The sequence below is a fragment of the Narcine bancroftii genome, chromosome 5 (genome assembly GCF_036971445.1).
Source record: "Narcine bancroftii isolate sNarBan1 chromosome 5, sNarBan1.hap1, whole genome shotgun sequence".
Taxonomy (NCBI): domain Eukaryota; kingdom Metazoa; phylum Chordata; class Chondrichthyes; order Torpediniformes; family Narcinidae; genus Narcine; species Narcine bancroftii.
In genome coordinates, this window is record NC_091473.1 from 95,327,224 (window position 1) to 95,348,639 (window position 21,416).

Genomic DNA, 21,416 nt, shown 5'->3' on the forward strand with positions numbered 1-21,416 from the left:
TAACTCTCCCTTGAATGTGGGCTGATAACAGGAATAGGTCTATCCATGAGTATGTTTTATGTCTACACGAATAATATGAATATTCCTTTTCCTTTGGGTGTTGTTTCCTCCATATATCCAAAAGTTGCATTTCTTGCATCAGTTTAATTATAAATTTGGTTACTTTTTTCTTTCTGCTAGTTTTTTTTTCCAGTTTTATCCATGTTTGAGTCCAATTTAAGGTTAAAATCCCCTCCTATTAGTATGTTCCCTTGCGTATCTGCTATCTTCAAAAAGATATCTTGCATAAATTTTTGATCTTCTTCATTAGGTGAATATACATTGAGTAAATTCCAAAATTCTGAATATATCTGACATTTTATCATTACATATCTCCCTGCTGGATCTATTATTTCCTCTTCTGTTTTGATTGGTACATTTTTATTGATTAATATAGCTACTCCTCTAGCTTTTGAATTATATGATGCTGCTGTTACATGCCCAATCCAATCTCTCTTTAATTTCTTGTGTTCCACTTCAGTTAGATGTGTTTCTTGTACGAATGTTATATTAATTTTTTCTTTTTTCAGTAAATTTAACAGTTTCTGCCTTTTGATTTGGTTATGTATTCCATTAATATTTAAAGTCATATAGTTCAACATAGCCATTTCATAGTTTGTTTATCTTTCCTTTCCGTTTCCTCATCACCACCTTCCCTTCTTATCTATTTCTGCTTTCTTTTTTTGAACACATTATAAGACAACATTTCTAAAACATAAAATATTTCCACTATTCTCATATCTAAAATTCCTTTAACCCCAATAGTCCCTCCCCTTTCTGAGTTGTCCTTTGTCCCTTGTCGGGCAACCACATCTCTCCTCTCCATTTGGATTTGCGAATCCGCTCGCAAGCGTCAATTGATTTCGCAGTGACTGTAATTCTTCCCCACCCAGCCCCCCCAGAAAAGATTTTAATCTTCATATATTACAAAGGTCACTCTCTTAATTCCCTCCTTACTTCCTTTCTTCCCTTTCTTTCCCTTCTTAGTTCTTACCTATACTCTATTTTTTATATATCCAATATATATATAGATATATATATATCTATATATATATAGATAGATATATATATCTATATATATAGATATATATATACATACACACATATACATATAATATATATACCTACATACACACATACATATAGTTTGTTGTCATTTTTGTTCTTGTTACATCTCTTCATCTCTCTGTCTGTTTTGTAGTTGTTCTGCAAATTTTCGTGCTTCTTCCGGATCCGAGAATAGTTTGTTTTGCTGCCCCGGAATAACTATTTTAAGTACTGCTGGGTATTTTAACATAAATTTATAACCTTTTTTCCATAGGGTCGTTTTTGCTGCATTGAACTCCTTTCTCTTCTTCAGGAGTTCAAAACTTATATCTGGATAGAAAAAAAAATTTTGACCCTTGTATTCCAGTGGTTTTTTTGTCTTCTCTTATTTTTTTTCATTGCTTTCTCCAATATATTTTCTCTTGTTGTATATCTTAGGAATTTTACTAGAATGGACCTTGGTTTTTGTTGTGGTTGTGGTTTAGGGGCTAATGTTCTGTGTGCCCTTTCTATTTCCATTTCTTCCTGTAATTCTGGTCTTCCTAGGACCCTGGGGATCCATTCTTTTATAATTTTTTTCATATTTTTGCCTTCTTCATCTTCCTTAAGGCCCACTATCTTTATATTGTTTCTTCTATTATAATTTTCCATTATATCTATCTTCTGAGCTAACAGCTCCTGTGCCTCTTTAACTTTTTAATCAAATTCTTCTAATTTCTTTTTTAAGTCATCTACTTTCATTTCTATGGCTGTTTCTCGTTCTTCCACCTTGTCTACTCTTTTTCCTATATCTGTCATGATTATCTCTAATCTTTTCACTTTTTCTTCTGTACTTTTTATTCTTCTTTTTATTTCACTGAATTCTTGTGACTGCCATTCTTTTACAGTTTCCATATATTCTTTAAAAAAATATATATCCATGTCCCTTCATCTTCCATTTCTCTGTGTTCTTCCTCCTCTTCTTCTGAGTCCACTCCAGGATCTGTGTCCTTTACCTCTGTCTCTTCCGGTTTTCTTGTTGGGTTGTTTGTTTTATTTTGTTGGGTATTTTTGGTCTTCTTATTTTTATTAGAAGTGTCTTGGTGTTTGTCTTCTTCCTCTGGGTTGGTCATCTGTTGTTTCTTTGATTTCTTATTTTTACTCTCCTCTTTCTTGTTCTCGTTATTTTCTATGTTTTCCTCTTGCTGTTGTGTTGTAGTTGTCTGTTTCAGCTGTGGAGATCGACTCCTCAGCTGGTCCCCCTCCCATCAGTGTTATTTTTGCCTTGCGCATCGCGCATGCACGAGGATTCGCGCATGTGCAGTTGCGCACTTTTGTTTGGCTCCGTGAGCCATTTTTGTAGTCCCAAGTTCGGGGCTTCGACTGACCTCAGGGACCAGGCTTCTCTCTCCACGGTGGGCCTCCTCATACCGGTAAGGCCTTCACCTTCTTCTTCCGACGTCCTACCTTCTTCTTTTCTTCCCGTTGTTTTTGGTTTTTCTTTCTTCGCTGCCATTTTCTCCACACTTTTACTTTCACTTTGTTATGGTTTTTATGTTTGTGCCTTTGTTTTTTCTTTATCTTTTTTTAGCTTTTCTGGAGAGGGCTGGAGTTCCCCTACCGGCCACTACTCCATCACGTGACTCCTGTCAGAACTGAATGATTTTTTTTTTGGATTCCTAATTGTACTTTTAGATTTACCATATGCACTTTCCCCATCACCACCCCCTACTCTCTGAACATGCATCTGGTCTTTTTCTTAAACAACAGAGGAACTGCCTTTTTTGAGTCTGTACTGCTAGATTATTAACTCTGCAGCATTTTCAGAAAGACATACTGCTTTTAAGCAATGTAATTAGTGCTGACAGTATGCAAAAGAGGATCAATTATTCAAACCAATTTGGTCGAACTATCAAAAATGGTAATGAAATATTATCAGCATCAATGCTTTGGAATTTGCTTGAAAAATAATGGTCAAACTAATGATATTCAGTATTTTTTTTTTTTTTCTTTGGCTTGGCTTCGCGGACGAAGATTTATGGAGGGGGTAAAAAGTCCACGTCAGCTGCAGGCTCGTTTGTGGCTGACCAGTCCGATGCGGGACAGGCAGACACGATTGCAGCGGTTGCAAGGGAAAATTGGTTGGTTGGGGTTGGGTGTTGGGTTTTTCCTCCTTTGCCTTTTGTCAGTGAGGTGGGCTCTGCGGTCTTCTTCAAAGGAGGCTGCTGCCCGCCAAACTGTGAGGCGCCAAGATGCACGGTTTGAGGCGTTATCAGCCCACTGGCGGTGGTCAATGTGGCAGGCACCAAGAGATTTCTTTAGGCAGTCCTTGTACCTTTTCTTTGGTGCACCTCTGTCACGGTGGCCAGTGGAGAGCTCGCCATATAATACGATCTTGGGAAGGCGATGGTCCTCCATTCTGGAGACGTGACCCATCCAGCGCAGCTGGATCTTCAGCAGCGTGGACTCGATGCTGTCGACCTCTGCCATCTCGAGTACCTCGACGTTAGGGGTGTGAGCGCTCCAATGGATGTTGAGGATGGAGCAGAGACAACGCTGGTGGAAGCGTTCTAGGAGCCGTAGGTGGTGCCGGTAGAGGACCCATGATTCGGAGCCGAACAGGAGTGTGGGTATGACAACGGCTCTGTATATTCAGTATTATACAAGCATCAATTACACTAAGTTTAGCCCGGGGAATTGTTAAATATGAATATCCATAAGTTGCTACCTGAGATGTGTCACTATGTCATTAATTTCCCACAAAGTTTAGTGTAACAGTATTACAGCACCAGTGATCCAGGTTTGAATCTGCCATTGTCTGTAAGGAGTTTGTACACTCTCCCTTTGATTCTCTATGAGTTTCCTCTGGGTGCTCCGGTTCCTCTCATGTTCCAAAGACGGGGTTGATATAATTGGATACATGGGTATAATTGTATGTGTTTTTGGGCCAGAAAAGCCTGTTACCACATTGTATCTCTAAGTTAAAATAAAATTGAACACCATCTTGCTGCATAACTTGTCATTGAAATAAATATGAAGCAATTTTACTTTCATTCTCGTTGTAACTTTGACTTTCCCCACCCCTCCCAAGAAAATCAAGGCTTGTTCATTTCATTCTTTTAACTGACTGCAAGACTTTCAGATGGAGTCTCGTATTCTTTTTTTCAATTGCAGGAAATTTAAATAGTCACTTACTGCTGCCTATGGTGAATTGCTGTACGCTCATTAATCTGGCTCCGCCCTGTTCTGTGACTGTACCCATGGTTCCTCCCTCTTGACCCTGTATAAAGGCTCCAACACCATAATCCCTCCCCAGAAAGCCTGGGTCACAGCACAGCACAGGATGACCTTCAAGTTTATTGTAAATAAAAGCCTATTGTTCTGTAACTCTAGTCTTTTGAGTTATTGATAATGCATCAATTTTATTTGCAATATTTTTTTCCAATGATGGAGCAACTCCTGAAGCCTGATAAGCTGGAGATCGACATACAATTGCCAGAAGCCGCAGACTGCTTTAAACTCTGGCTACACTGCTTTGAAGTGGCTATGATCTTTGAATCCTCTTTGGCCGCAAGGGAGGTGCCAGAGGATTGGAGAATGGCAAATGTAGTCCCCTTGTTTAAAAAAGGTACTAGGGAGAATCCTGGAAATGATAGACTGATGAGTCTTACATCAGTGATGTGCAAACTATTGGAGAGGATTCTTAAGGATATAGGCATTTGGAGAAGTACTGTCTACTCAAGGATAGTCAACATGGCTTTGTGAAGGGAAGATCATGTCTCATGAGTCTAACTGTTTTTTTGAAGAGGTAACAAAAGAAATTGATGAGGGTAGAGTGATAGATGTGGTCTACATGGATTTTAGCAAAGCATTTGACAAGGTCCCCCATGTCTCATCCAGAAAGTCATGAGGCACGGGATCAGCGGAACCTTGGCTGTGTGGATAAAAAATTGGCTTGTGGGAAGAAAGAAGAGAGTAGTAGTGGAGGTCAGTGACTAGTGGAGTGCCACAAGGATCTGTTCTGGGACCCCTGCTCTTTGTGATTTTTATAAATGACTTGGATGAAGAGGTGGAAGGATGGGTCAGTAAGTTTGCGGGTGACATGAAAGTTGGAGAAGTTGTGGATGGAGCTGAAGATTATCATGGGTTACAAGATGATATAGACAGGATGCAGAGTTGGGCAGAAAAGTTTCAGAAGGATTTCAATCCTGTTAAGTGTGAGGTGATGCATCAGACTCAGAATTTATTGTCATCAACAAGTCATGAATTTTGGTGTTTTGCAGCAGCGTCATAAAGCAAACGTTCATATTACAACCACCTTATAACATTACTATAAAAAATAATATTGTATGAAGATTAAGGCAGTGTCTTTGGTTCATTGATTGTTCAGGAATCTGATGGCAGCGGGGAAGAAGCTGTACTTGTGCCTTTGAGTGTTCATCTTTAGGTTCCCGATGGTAGCAGAGTGAACAGGGCATGGCCTGGGTGGTGGGGGTCTTTGAGGATAGAGACTGCTTTTTTATGTCACTGCCTTATGTACATGTCCTTGATGGAGTGAAGTGTCATGCCTATGATGTCACAGGCCAAGTTAACAACCCTCTGGAGTTTATTCTTGTCCTGAGAGTTGGTGTCTCTATACCATACCATGATGCAAACAGCCAGGCTACACCTGTAGAAGCTTTGGAAGTTTAGCATTTTGGAAGGACAAACGAGAAGGCTGAGTACAGGGTTAATGGTCGGTTACTTAGGAGTGTTGACGAACAGAGGAACTTTGGGGTTCAAATCCATACATCCCTCAAGATCGCCATGCAAGTTGATAGGATGGTTAAGAAGGCCTATGGGATACTAGGATTCATTAATAGGAGGATTGAATTCATGAGTAGAGAAGTCAGGTTGCAACTCTACAAATCTCTGGTAAGAGCACACTTAGAGTATTGTGTTCAATTCTGGTCACTTCATGATAGGAAGCATGTGGAAGCTATGGGCAGAGGAAATTTACCAGGATGTTGCCTGGATTGGGAAACAAGTCTTATGAGGTAAGATTAGTAGAACTTGGACTTTTCTCTTTGGAATGTAGAAGAATGAGGAGACTTGATAGAGGTTTCCAAGATTATGAGAGGCATAGATAGGGTGGACAGCCAGCATCTATTTCCCAGGGCAAGATCAGCAAACACCAGAGGACATATGTACATAGTTAAGGGAGGGAAGTTTAGGGAGAATCAGTGGTAAGCTTTTTACACAGAGAGATGTGGGTACCTGGAATACCTTTCTGGGGATGGTGATGGAGGCTGAAACATTGGGGGCATTTAAGAGGCTCTTAGACACATGGATGAAAGAAAATAGAGGGCTATGGGATAGGGAGGGTTTAGTACTTCTTTTGGAAAGGAATGTATGGGTTGGCACAACATCGAGGGCCGAAGGGATGGAATTGTGTTGTATTGTTCTATGTTCTAGGTAATATGTAGAAACCGAGCATAAAATCTCTGATGCACTCCAATGGAGATTTGAGAGCACACACTAGCTCTGCTGAAAGGATATTTAATAGTTTCCGCAATGTGCTGCCTATTACAAGACGGCATCAAGGATTTTATTCAGGGAAAACTGCATGACCAATAGTTCATTGCTAGAGATGGTAATGGACCAATTTTAGTAAAACATAAATGGTGAGTTAACCCTCAGATTAAGAGTGACAATCAGATAGATATCTATGGAGGGATGGGTGAAGATCAGGGCCTCTGTTGGAACCCTTTACTGGGCTGGGCTCTGACATTGTGGGGTTTGGGTACTTGAAGTAGTCTTGGGTAACAGAGTATCAGGATTGGTCATAACACTGGAAAAGTTGAATATCACAAATCAGCCATGTGTCATTATAATGTTTTTGTTTCAGAACTGATCTATGACTTTCCTTCATGAAATAACAGTCTATATTTCTCAACAATTCTTTGAAGGAAATCACCGCAATGATAATTAGTCATGGAAATTACTTGGACCAATTTCTGAAATGACATGAAACACCAAAAATATGGTCAATATTACTTTACACATTGTACTAGATGGTGTGGAGTAAGAATTTCAACTGTATAATACTGGAAAAAAATCACATAATCCAAGTGAATTCTTCCATCTATGTGTTGAAGTTCATGTGAGCAGTAATAACGACATGTGAATTCCATGTTGAATCTGATTTAAGGGTTAACAGGTTTTTTTTTTTGCTGAGCAATAGCTTCAAATTGCAGAAATATGGGCACAGATTTGATTGTTAGTATCTGCTCCTTAGTATCTGTGTCCATCACTAGCTGTTTCAAATATATTGTCACAAAATATTGAGAAGAAACATTAAAACATAGATTGTAAAAACAAGGTCAAAATGAACACTAAAAAGTAACACATGAAAGCAAGAACAAAACCATGAGAATAGCAGGGAAAAAAAATCAGAGATGACTCAGCCTAGAAAGTGAAAGGTTACATGAGACTTTACACAGTCACACAATGGGCTATAAGCATGAATTCACACAGTTGGGAATGCAGGCCATCTGTTTAGCTTGAAATGAAACTTCTAAATCAGTTGGCAGAGGCCAAGAATCAAAGTAGCTCATTTCTAAGTGAAGAGTATACTAAACCTTTGAGCAACTTGTTTTAGTTATGTGTTCTAAAATATGGTATTTTTATTGCATTTTGCAGCATGACAATACCATTAATAGCTTTCTGCAAAAGTAAATGAGAAAGAATATTACTAAACAGTTTTATGTCTAGGCCACAAAATGTAGCTGCATGGAGCCGATTGTCCAGGTGCCAGAAAGGCAACCGATGAGCATGCAGGTTCTGCAGGATATATCAGTTGCTGTATAGCATGACAAGTTCAACAAGACAAAGCAAAGCATACTTTGGAGAATGCTATTTCAACAAATAATTATCTGGAATCAATTTTCTGAACAGAAAAATGTATGCAAGGCATGTGTGCTTTTGATGAAACATCTGCACAAACTGAATGACAGCATTTGGGAGTACCAGTGAGTCTGGAGCACATCATGAATGGTAGGGTACTTAAGAGTAGTGAGAAACAAAAGAATCTTGGTGCACAGGATTCTTGAAAGTGACCTTGCAGATATCTAACATAGTTAAGAAGGGATCTTGGGTGCTGGTCTTCACAAATTTGGACAGGGCAGGGAAAAACAAGGAATTATGCTCCATCTTTATAAAATGTTAGACAGACTTCATCTTGAGTACCGTATACAGTTCCAGATACCATACCTGCACTAGAATCCTGAAGAGGGTGCAGAGGAGATTCACCCAGATGTTGCTTGAGATGGAGGATATGAAGAGAGATTTTGTCTGGAGAGATGGAGGTTAAAAGGAGATGTAATTGAAGTTAGAATTGAGAGGGACTGCAGGAAACTATTCTTTACATCAGTGGAGGGATGGGTAAAGATCAGGGCCTCTTGTAGAGATATGTGTTCTCCTTGTACATTATTCCCTACCTGTGTGCTGTTGTATGTATGAGAATGGCCTGCCCACTAGTGACTCATCTCCTATGTCTCCTCCCCTTATGACCTGGTCATAAAGGTCGACTTCCCTCCCCCCTTCTGGCATTTCTGTACGTTCTGTTTATTAAAGCCTATCATTCCCGTGCTCTTGACTTCGTGGTTATTGATAGACCCTATCACCTCTGTTGGAACCCTTTACTAATCACCGAATGGAGAGTTGGCTCCAGGCAGTGCAGAGGTTAGATTGCTCTATATCCCAGCCTCCATTCCCAGCAACTACTCCTCCCAGCCCGCCAGTGGAAGGGAAGAGGGGTGTAGAAGGTAGGATGGGGAGGAGCAGAGCTGGGGGCCCACTGGCCCCCTGTCTTTGCATCAGGTCATTTCCCACACTGCACTTTTCTGTGGATGCTGTAATGGTGCAGATATCTGCAGAGACCAGTGGCAGCAACATTCCCAAGGAAAGCGTATCAGAAACAGGACCAGGAGTCATCTATTTGGCTTGCTCCCACATTCAGTGAGATCACAACTGATGCTGTGGACCCAGCTCCGCCTTTCACACCTAACCCTTAATTCCTTGACAAATTAAAAATCTATCTTACATTATCTGAAATACATTTAATGAGACAGCCTCTGCAGGATTTTGAAAATATTCAGTATATGTGTATTTTTTGATTATTCAAACTAATAGAAAATAGCAGTTTTAACACTGCATACATGAATAAATATTTTTACGTACATGTTTTTCTTACTATTTATGTGTTGTAACAAAATATGCATACAAGAGTAAAGACATGTATGTAATATTTTTCACGTCTTGTGGCTTTCAAACTTCCGAAGTTTATCCTACGTGCTCTTGCATTAAGAGAGTTTGGCCACCCCTGATCTCGGTGAAGCATTCTTCCAGCCTCTGAACTGCCTTCACAATTTGTAGCTTTCTGTGGAGTTATTAAGTTGGTGTGTTGTACACTGTGGAATGAATTTCCATTAGTTCCTCACTGTGGTTAATACCTATGCATGTTCAGTAATATCTTTCAGCTCATGAATGATATTGAACTTGAAAAACATCTCCGTTGTGCTTTTCTAGGATAGCATCAATTTATATGGTGTGACTACATAACCCCAAGATGCCTATGAAGTCTGCATTTGCTTGAGGCATGATTTTTAATTTCTTTTTGTGCCAAAGCAGTGCTGCAATATTTGAGGTGCTTGTGCATTTGCACATTTACTCTATATTTTCCCCTCTAAAGTTCAAATTTGAACAGTCTTCCATGCTGCAATGTTGCTTAAAAAAATCGGTAGGTGCAGCTTTAAGAATGAATGACTGCTGCTGCTATTTAGTTAAAAGCCGTTCCCAGGATTTCTCCTTGACCTGAACATGGGGCCTACACAGAATATACTTACTGATGTTATAATTGGAAACCTAAACCTTCAGGACTCATTTCTGTAGTCTCTTTTATCATTTTTGATTCAACAATACAAGTTTCAGTGTCCGTGAGTTAAAAACACTTCTTTCAAAGGCGGAATGCTGATTTTTTTTTCTCCCTGATTTTTTTTTTTAGCTTCTTCAGTCCTCGTCGCCATTTGTAATGTATCCTAAGGTGGATCTTGGATGCTGCTGCAGTGCTGGTAAGTTCTTCTAACAATAATAGTTTCAGTTCATGGGAGCTTAAAAAAAAGTGTTTATTTTAACTCCAATATCGAAGAACTCCCAAATGTGATATCATTTATGCTTGTGATGGATTCTCTACATTCTCTGACCACCTGATTTATTAACATTTAGTGCAGCTAAACACAATCACTAAAATGATAGTTTTTTTAATTTCAAAAATAAACTTTATTCACAGTAATGAATAAAAACAAATGAAAACAGTGCATATGCTCTATACATTTCTATTCTGTATGTTGTAGTGTTGGTCAATTATTGGTCTAGGTTACACCACTGCCACTAATGTGGCCCCTGGGTGATATACCCTTCAATTTTTTGAGTGGGTTCTCCAACAGTCTCAGCCCCCCAATTTCCATTGTGGAAGGACCCTGGACTGCAGTCATTCCCCATTAAGCTTTAGTGATGGCTGCACCAAGCTTCAATGCGTCCCAATACTGGTTGACATTCACTAATCCTGTGCGTGCCAGGCTTAGGAATGTGCAGCTTTCTTTGTTTAGTTTTGTTAGCTATTAATTCAGCCAGAATGATTTGCTCAATAAAATGAACAGTCATTATGAATTTTCATTAACTTTGTGTGGTGCGCTGTTGCTCAGAAGCAAAACCTAAAGACTGTACAACAGGCTTTATTCGACATAAACTTCCACAGAGCCAGCTGTGAGGAGAGCTGCTGTAAACTCTGAGAGTGTCTTCGAAGGGCTGGCTCAGGCTTATATCCCGGAGGTTGATTGACAGCTGACCAGGTGGTGTTTGGTCTATTCAGGTCGGCTGATTTACAGCTGACCAGGTGTTGTCCCCATGCTCTTCTGCAGGTAGACATATAAAATTCTGGCAGGACTGGACAGAATGGATGCAGATGGGATGTTTCCAATGATGGGAAAATCCAGAACCCGGGGCAATGGTTTGAGGATAATCGGCAAACCATTTAGGACCGAGATGAGGAGGAATTTCTTTACCCAGAGGGTGGTGAATCTGTGTAATTCATTGCCACAGAGGGCAGTAGAGGCAGGTTCATTAAGTATATTTAAGAGGGAATTAGATATATTTCTTCAGTATAAGGGTATTAAAGGTTATGAAGAGAAGGCAGGGACGGGGTACTGAACTTTAAGATCAGCCATGATCTCGTTGAATGGTGGAGCAGGCTCGAAGGGTCGAATGACCTACTCCTGCTCCTATCTTCTATGTTTCTATGTACAGAGGTTGCCCCCTGCAGTAGGCCAGTGGTGTACCACCACATTCATCCCCTTCTTTAAAATTGTCCTGAGGGGTGGAGGTTGCAGTAAAGAGCCCCAAAACATATATGCACAGTTTTTTTAGATTAAGATGGTCTGGTGGCTGTCGGAGTCTCTGTGACCATCGCAGGACTGGCTCTGGGCACTGGTCGGTGAGGGTGTGTGGCGGCTGGCGGCGGGGGCCGGAAAGGCTGGCATGGTGCAGCGAAGTGGAGTGGCCGGGGGGGCTGGGATTAAGGTGTGTGTGTCACATCGGATGGGCGGGGAAGGTGGGTTCATAGCCCATGGTTGTAATAAGTACTTGGTGCCCAAGGAGGTCTTGAGCGTCCCATAGCTGTTTGGAGTCAGGGGTGTGTGTCAGACTGGCAGGGTACTGGGCTGGAGGATGCTGTCTGTGGTGGGTGCTCCTGCTGGTGCCAGGTCCCTGGTTGAGACAGTGACCTCCCTGCCACTGCTGAACCTAATGAAGGCATAGTTGTGGTTCGGGTGTAGGGGGAACACCTGCTCGACCAGGGAACCAGCCTTGTGTGCCCGCATGTGCCTACGCAGAGGCAGCAGTCCTGAGGACGCGAGCCATGCTGGGAGCAACGTTCCTGTTACCGATCTCCTGGGGAATGAAAACAAACGTTCGTGAGGGGTCTCGTCGGTAGCTGTGCACAGGAGTGACTGAATGGCATGGAGCACCTACGGACCACCCCTTTGACTTAAGCGCCAGGAGAACTGCCTTCCAGATCACCCCGTTTTTGCATTGCACTTGCCCATTACCTCTTGGGTTGTAACTAGTCGTGTGACTAGTCACGATGCCCCTGCTGTCAGGTACTGGCGTAGTTCCTCACTCATGAAGCTAGACCCCCAGTCACTGTGGATAAATGCAGGGTAGCCAAACATGGTGAAGATTTATGTCAGTGCCCTGATGACGGTGGCCATTGAGGTGTCTGGGCAAGGGATAGCAAAAAGGAAGCGGGAGTACTGTTCTATGACCTTGCGGAAATAGACGTTCCAATTTATGGAAGGCAGGGGCCCCTTGAAGTCCATGCTGAGGTGCTCGAAGGGCTGAGTGGCCTTCACGAAATGAGCCTGGGGTAGGAGGAAAAAGCGAGGATTGCATTCCACGCAGACCCGGCATGCCTCGGTCATGGTCCTGACGTCCCTGTCGGTGTATGGGAGGTTCCGGGACTTGATAAAATGGTATAAGCGGGTGATGCCCAGGTGGCAGAGGGTCTCTTGCAGTGCCTGCAGCTGGTCATTGTTGAGCGATGCGCAGGTCTGGGAGATGGCGTCGGAGGAGTCGTTATGCTTCCCCGGGCGATACTGGTTGTCATAGCTGTATGTTGCCAGCTCGACTCTCCAGCGCAAGATCTTGTCATCTTTGATCTTGCCCCTGTGGGTGGTGTTGAACATAAATGCCACTGCCCGCTGGTCAGTGAGGATGGTGAACCTCCTGCCGGCCAGGTAGTGGTGCCAGTGACGGACTGCTTCCACAATCACCTGGGCCTCCTTTTCAATGGCGGAGTGCCCTAGCTTGGAGCCGTGGAGGGTCCTGGAGAAGAAGGTGACCGGGCGCCCACCTTGGTTGAGGGTACCAGCGAGGTCTACATTAGAGGCATTACTCTCCACCTGGAAAGGGGTGTCCTCATCCACAGCATGCATCATGGCATCTGCAATGTTCTACCTGATGCACATGAAGGCTGCCTGCGGCTCGGGTGGGAGCAGGAAAGTTGTGACCTGGGTCAGTGGGCAGACCTTGACCAAGGAGTAGGGGACCCACTGTGAGTAGTAAGAGAATAAGCCAAGGCACCTGCGGAGGGCTTTGAGCATGGTGGGGGAGGGGCAGCTCCATTAACAGTCACATCCATTCTGGATCTGGGCCGATGATTCCATGTGCCACGATGTACCCCAGGATGGTGAGGTGGATGGTGCTGAACGCACACTTCTCTTTGTTGTAAGTGAGGTTCAGCAACTCAGCTGTCCGGATAAATTTCTCCAGGTTGGCATCATGGTCCTGCTGGTCTTGGCCATAGATAGTGAGATTATCCAGGTACGGGAAAGTCACCTTTAGCATCTCCCGCTGGAAGACGGAGACTTCATTCGTGACCCCAAATGGAACTTGGCGGAACTGGTACAGACGCCCGTCTACCTCAAAGCTCAAAGGCAGTATAGGGCTTGTCCCACGGGTGGATGGAGAGTTGGTGATAGGCTGATTTCAGGTCAATTGTGGAGAAGACCCAGTAGCGGGCTATCTCGTTGACCATGTCGGCTATCTTTGATAAGGGGTAGCTGTCCTGCTGGGTGTACTGGTTGATGGTCTGACTGTAATCCTTGACCATCCTCAGCTTGCTTCCCCTTTGACCACTAGGACTTGGGCTCTCCAAGGGCTGTTGCTGGGCTCTATGACACCTTCCATCAGAAGCCACCGCACCTCAGCCCTGATGAAGTCTCTGTCCGTGGCGCAATAGTGCCTACCTCTGGTGGCTATCGGCTTGCAGTCTGGCATGAGGTATGAGAATAGCACGGGAGGGGTGATGTGCAGCGTGGAAAGCCGCAGGTTGTCCGGGGCTGGTTGGACAGTGCGCTGTGGAGCATGAGTGGAGGTACTGGCCCCCTGAAGGCGAGGGTGATACTTTGCAGGTGGCATTGGAAATCTAAGCCCAGGAAGACTGGGACGCAGAGTTTGGGCATGACCAGGAGCCTGAGCCCGGTGTATGTCCTCCCCCCCACCCCACCCACAGTCAGATCGGCCGAGCAGTGCCTGAGGGTATTGATAGTCCAGTCCTTGGCGGTGAAAGTGATAGAGAAGATGGTGTGGGGGGGAATATTTTTAGTTTTAGGGAGTGGGCCACGCTCAAATGAATGAAACTCTCAGTGCTGTCACTGTCGATTAGGCACTTTGTTCCTGCCCGTTGATTTTTACATCCATCATGGAGCGCCCGAGGTCATGGGGAACGTTACTGGTCAGGGTAGTGGCTGCTAGGACCATTTCAGGGTCCGAGTCCTCGTTCCCCAATGGGGGAGGCGAGTTGTGGTCATCAGTGTCCTCTGCAGGCAATGTGAGAGGTGAGTGTTGACCAGTGGTGCTCTCTTTAGTCGTGGAGTGCATTGTGCAGCGGTTAGCGGTGTCCGGAGGCATGGGGTGCATCAGTCGGGTGGCCTGGTCAGTGCCCGTGTTGACCATGTTGTCATCATTGGAGGCCTGGGAGGGCCATTGGAGGCCTGGGAGGACCTTGGTGACGGCAGCGCCCGCACCTGTCCAGACCAAGATAGCGACGCTGCATAGGAGGGTGAGGCTTGGCTGGCATTCTTCCCCGGCTGCGCTAGTTGCGCCATGGGAAGTGACATCATGCCGCTGGCTGTTGGTGAGGGCGATCTCATCATGGTTGGCGGAAGTGATGTCATTGTAGTCTTCGGGAGGCAGCACTCGCAAGGGCAAGGGCTGGTCCGGGCGCATCGCGCACACAGTGATTGTTGCTGGCAAGGGATTGGGGGGCCCGGAAGTGGCCCACTGGGGTTGGGGAGGCCGGAAGTGGCTGCGGGGGCAATGGTGTCACCCGGCAATCGCACGTGGTGGGATTGTGAGGGGAGGGGAGGTCGTAGTGGGCCGCTATGCTGTTGGCTGGCTTTGAGAGGCATACTTTGGCGAAGTGGCCATTCTTGCCACATCTCCTACAATACTGGTTTTTGGCCAGACAGTTTTGGTGTGATCGACGATCAGATCCACACCGGGACCCACAGTATTTATGTGGGTGCTGGGCAGCGACAGCAGCGATGTTTTCTTCCCCAGCTTGATCTATTGCCACAACAGCTGAATGTTCTGACCACATAGAGGCCTGATGAGGCCTGGAGTCGAAGGCTTCGGTGTGTAGGGCTGCTGCCTCCAGGGTTCGGACTACCTCCACTATTTTGGCCAGGGAGTAGATATTGTTCTCCAGCAGCTTCTACCTGATGGCCCTCGCGTGTAGCCCTCAGATGTAGGTGTCTCTGATCAGCCTCTCAATCTCCCTTTCATTTTCCTTGGGTTCAGCCAGACAAGGTCAGGCCAACTCACGCAAGTCTCCCAGGAAGGACTCGGCCATCTCCCTGGGTAGTTGGGCACAGATACTCAGGAGGTACCTTGCAAAGACCACATTCATGGGAGGTTTATACATGGTCTTGAGGGTGTTCATCGCTTCCAAGTACCCGGTGCAATCTTTGAGTGCCTGGAAGGCTCGGGGACCTAGCTTTGATTAGAGTAAGATGAGCCTCTTTCAATCAGGATGTCATCGGCATGAGCCTCAATGATCACTTTGACCGTGTGCTTCCAGATCTCAAAGCGTGTTTGTGCTTCCGGGTGGCATGGGTTGATTTCGAGGCTCCCGATGCTCAGGAGCTTTTCCATAGCAGCTTTAAGGATTTATGTCGAATATTGATTTGCTCAATAAAATGAACAATCATTATGAATTTTCATTAACTTTGTGTGGTGCACTGTCAGTCAGAAGCAAACACACAAAATTTAAAGACTGTACAACAGGCTTTATTCAACATAAACTTCCACAGAGCCAGCTGTGAGGAGAGCTGCTGTAAACTCTGAGAGTGTCTTCGAAGGGCTGGCTCAGGCTTATATCCTGGAGGGTGATTGACACCCGACCGGGTAGGTCTTGGTCTATTCAGGTCAGTTGATTGACAGCCGGCCAGGTGTTGTCTTGTCCCCATGCTCTTCTGCAGGTACAGAGGTTGCCACCACCACACTTTGTCACTTGTTTTATTCAGATTTTATCTGTTGATATATGGAAATTTAAATTTAAATGGTGGTAAACAAGTCACGAAATCTAAATCTGAGGCAACAGAATTAACAAAAGTAAAATCAGTGATTAATTTAAAGGGTGATTTTGATTCAGTGGTACATATTAAGAAGCTCACACTGTTGGGTTCACTTTTACCACCATGTCATTAAACACAGTTTACTCAGAAAGAGTTATAGAAGCAGAAGGATCTGAGATTTTAACATAACACTGTGAGAATCTGTTTCAGATGGATCTGATGGATGGATATACTTGAAGAAAAGGACATAATTATTTGGTTAATATAGATTTAAGGCCTAATTATTTTTGCAAAGACAAAGATATTGCAGATGCTTGAATCTGGAGCAAAAAATGATCTGCTGCAACCCAGTTGGTTCTCTTTCTTCATGAAGGCTTCTGACTTGAAACTTTGACCATTCATTTTCAACCTGCAGATATTTTTTATTCTCCTAATTGTTTCATATTTCAGATTCAGATTAAATGTTTATCTAAGATCATGGCTGATCTGGTAGTGGTCTCAGATCCACCTACCTCCCTTTACCCCATAACCCTTGATTTTCCAATGATGCAAAAATATATCTACTTTAATTATGTCTTAAATATACTTAATGAGGCAGCCTCTATTGCTTCCCTGGGCGGAGAATTTCACTGATTTACTACTCTCCAGGAAAAGCAGTTCCTCATCTCTATTCACCCAAATCTTGAGGCTATGTCTCCTACTTAGCATCTCAACTACCAGTGGAAGCAACTCTGCTGCCTTCAATTTATCTATCCTTTTCATAACTGTATGTGTTTCTATAAGCACTCTTCTTATTCTTGACACTCAATCTCTCTGGAATCAACCTGATGAACCTCCTCTGCATTTTCCCCAAAGCTAAAATATCCTTTTTCAAGTCAGGAGACCAGAACTGTACACAGTACCCCAGATACAACTTCACCAATACCCTGTACAGTTGTAGCAGAATCTCTCTGCACTTAAATTCAATCCTTCCAACAATGAAAATCAACATTCTATTTGCAAACAAGATTACCTATTGCACCTGAAAGCCAAACTTTTGCAATTCATGCACAAGCACTCCCAAGTCCCCCTGCACAATACGATGCTACAATAGTTCACTATTTAAATAATAAACTTATCTACTATTTTTCTTTCCAAAGAGGATGATCTTGCATTTACCAACATTGTACTCCATCTGCCAGACCCTTGCCCACTCATTTAACCTATCCATATCTTTCTGCAGACTCTCTGTGTCCTGTGCACTATTTCTATTCAGATTTCTCATTATTACTTAAAATAGTTTCCAGCATTTTTCCAGCTGCAGATGTTAAGCTAACTGGCCTGTTGTTACCTCCCTTCTTCCAACATCTTTTCTTTTAAACAGTGGCATGACATTTGCTATCTTCCAAACTGCCAACTTAAACTTAATTGTAATATCAAAGTGGTTCATGATGCATTATGAAAGGACAATTTAACAAATATTGCAGAGCTACACATTGCAACAATTCATAAAGGATCACTATAATTTTCTAAGGAAAATATCAATTTATCTTTCATTCTTTACTAAGTTTTCTGATCTTGGTTGGAGCAGAAGTAGAAGTTGCAAGGAAAGAAGAGATGCAGATGTTGTAATTCTGAAATAAAAAAAAAAAACAAAACTGGAATTATCAGAAAGATTGGCCACATCTGTGAGAAAGGAAATAGTTGAAGGACAAGATGAATAATTATAACTGGGAAATTGTATTTGGATTGATGATCAGAATTTAAAAAATGTATATAATAGGCATATTTAAATGAGAGTTAAGGTGGATGGAGAGACCAAATGCATTTTAATTGATTTCCGAATAAGCAGAATTAGAGGCAATTTGACTGATCGCTTGCATACAATTTGCTTTGTTTGACAGAAGCCTTGGATGGGATGTCCATCTGAATCAGGTTTTCATGGCATCTAATCTATCTTTTTTAAACCATCTTTGCCCATTGATTTACTGATCTCATATCAAAAGTTGGGGTACTATGTTACACAGTTAAATTTCTGATTAGATGTATGCTTCATTGATTAACAAGGGAAAGAAGATTTAAAGCAGTGGTTCTCAACCTTTTTTTCCACTCACGTAGCACTTTAAGTATTCCCTATCCCATAGGTGCTCTGTGATTAGTAAGGGATTGCTTAAGGTGTTAGGTGGGTGGAAAGAACCACTGTTTTAAGCATACCTTATTGACTCATTATGTGCACTGTTTCATAACTCCAAAGGAAGTGGGCCAATGACAATTGTTCTCAAGCAAAATATTTCAGTAACAATTGAGTCTGGAGCAGTGATTCTCAACCTTCTCTTCCCACTCACATACCACCTTAAGTAATCTCTTACAAATCACAGAGCACCGAGGGCATTCTTTCTTCTTTCTTTGGCTTGGCTTCGCGGACGAAGATTTATGGAGGGGGTAAAAAAGTCCACGTCAGCTGCAGGCTCGTTTGTGGCTGACCAGTCCGATGCGGGACAGGCAGACACGATTGCAGCGGTTGCAAGGGAAAATTGGTTGGTTGGGGTTGGGTGTTGGGTTTTTCCTCCTTTGCCTTTTGTCAGTGAGGTGGGCTCTGCGGTCTTCTTCAAAGGAGGCTGCTGCCCGCCAAACTGTGAGGCGCCAAGATGCACGGTTTGAGGCGTTATCAGCCCACTGGCGGTGGTCAATGTGGCAGGCACCAAGAGATTTCTTTAGGCAGTCCTTGTACCTTTTCTTTGGTGCACCTCTGTCACGGTGGCCAGTGGAGAGCTCGCCATATAATACGATCTTGGGAAGGCGATGGTCCTCCGAGGGCATACGGATTACTTAAAGTGGTATGTGAGTGGAAAGAAAAAGATTGAGAACCACTGACTTAAAGGATCTATTTAAATTTAGACAAAGATTACCATTCATTTTGGAAATAATATAAAGGTTATCAATTTGAAAACTAGTTCAAAATCTTTGCTTTCTGAGAAGTTAAATTAAAATGATCTTTGTTTGATTACATGAAATTTGATGTTAATTATGTATAGACTATGCTTGGATACCTTACTATAGCCGAAGGTCCATACTGTTGCATTATATTAGTTAAGAAACATGAAGCACAGTTAGTGTAGCAGTTAGCACAATGCTGTTACAGTGCCAGCTGTCTGCATTTGAATGTGCCACTGTCTGTAAGGAGTTTGTACATCTACCTGTATCTGTGTAGGTTTCCTCCAGGTGCCCTGGTTTTCTCCCACCTTTCAAAAAAATGTACAGGGTTTGTAGGTTAATTGGGGTATTTGTGGTGGCACAGGCTGGGGGCTGGAAGGGCCTGTTACTGTGCTGTAGGACTTAATTTAAATTTAAATTTAACTTGGCTACAGGAGATTATGTGCATTATGAAAACTTCAAAAAAAATTACCTACATTTCAGTCATAAAAAGAAATACTTCTTAACTACTTTAGAATGATGATTCAACTTTTGTAATAACTCAATTGAAGATTTTGTAAAATATTTCTAAGCCTAAAGCTGCACATTGATTGACTTTTGCATATTTTCATAATAAGCTATCACAGTTTAGATATTCTTTACTGATATATAATAAACATTTTAATAAAGCTTTGAATGGAAAAAATCATTACACTTGCTTCTTCCATTGCAAATTACAATTAAGCTGATTATGAACTTCACCCATACTTTTAACTATTCAAACACCATTGAGAAGTTTACCTGTGATAGTGGTGTCATATGGAACCCACTTAAACCCAAAAGACATCATTTACTAGTCCTGAAGGATCGGTCACGTTTTGTAATTCTTAAGGAATTAGTTATTTAAATAGCTAAATTATCTCTGCAATTGTTTTAAATTCAAACACAATAGTTAGAAGTAACTTGAGCCTTCAAAATGATTAAAAGGAATGGGAAAGCTTGAGGAAAAAAAATGTTGAAGTTTGTTTTACTCCGATATGACCAAAGTTAGATTATCTCATTTTTTTCCTGATGCTGATCCACTATGTGACAAATATAAAATTTTTGAGGCCTCTTTGATTCATATGTTCTGGGAGTATCTAGAACTACAAGAATATTGGGAACAATTCTTTAAAGCTCTATCACAGATTCTTAGGATTAAATTAGAACTGTGCCCTTTTATTGCTTTGTTTGGTTATTGACGAGAAGAGAGGATTTCTTTGAATTCAACTTTAAAAAAGAATAGTAGCTTTTACTTCATTGATGGCCAGACGATTAGATGGAAAGACAGCCTAGCATCAGCTCATATGTAATGGTTACAGGATGTTATGTCTTGTTTGAGTTTGGATAAAATTAGATATACTGTTAAAGAAATCAAGGTTGAATTTGACGAGGCCCATTCATGGACTCTAATCATAATTTGATTACTTAGACAGGGATGATCTGGGGGTTTTCCATCCAATATCCAGGAGTTTAATATACATATTTGTTATAAATCTTTTGACTATCATTGTATCTGTAATCACATATTCAAAGTTACTTCCCTCTGGCAAACTCAAACTGCTTCCTAATTTATCCTTCAAGTAGGATCTCAATTGGTAATATGCCAGCGCTGTATCTTGAGTTATATTGTATTTATCTTTCATTTGTTCAAAGGATAATAATCTATTTCCTGAAAAACAATTTTCTATTCTTTTAATCCCTTTTTTCTCCCATTCTCTAAAGGAAAGGTTATCTATTGTAAAAGGGAGTAACTTGTTTTGCGTCAATATTAGTTTTGGTAATTGATAATTTGTTTTATTTCTTTCTACATGAATCTTCTTCCAAATATTGAGTAGATGATGTAATACTGGAGAACTTCTATGTTGTACCAATTTTTCATCCCATTTATATAATATGTGTTCAGGTATCTTTTCCCCTATTTTATCTAATTCTAATCTGGTCCAATCTGGCTTTTCCCTTGTTTGATAAAAATCTGATAGGTATCTTAATTGTGCGGCTCTATAATAATTTTTAAAGTTTGGTAGTTGTAAGCCTCCTTGTTTATACCATTCTGTTAATTTATCTAGTGCTATCGTCGGTTTCCCCCCTTTCCATAAAAATTTCCTTATTATTTTCTTTAACTCCTTGAAGAATTTCTCTGTCAGTTGTATTGGCAATGCCTGAAATAGGTATAATATCCTTGGAAAAATGTTCATTTTAATACAGTTTATCCTTCCTATTAGTGTTAGTGGTAAATCTTTCCAA

At 42.1% G+C, this 21,416-nt stretch overlaps 1 protein-coding gene across 6 annotated transcripts in view; it reads left to right on the top strand.

Moving 5' to 3' along the window:
- Positions 1-21,416, top strand: part of lrrc7 (leucine rich repeat containing 7) — a 501,081-nt gene that overhangs the window by 172,886 nt on the left and 306,779 nt on the right. For all 6 annotated transcript variants that reach the window (XM_069938447.1, XM_069938442.1, XM_069938444.1 and 3 more), the window contains exon 3: positions 10,109-10,175. The gene's annotated coding sequence lies outside the window, so the exon portion shown is untranslated. The remainder of the gene's footprint in view (positions 1-10,108; positions 10,176-21,416) is intronic.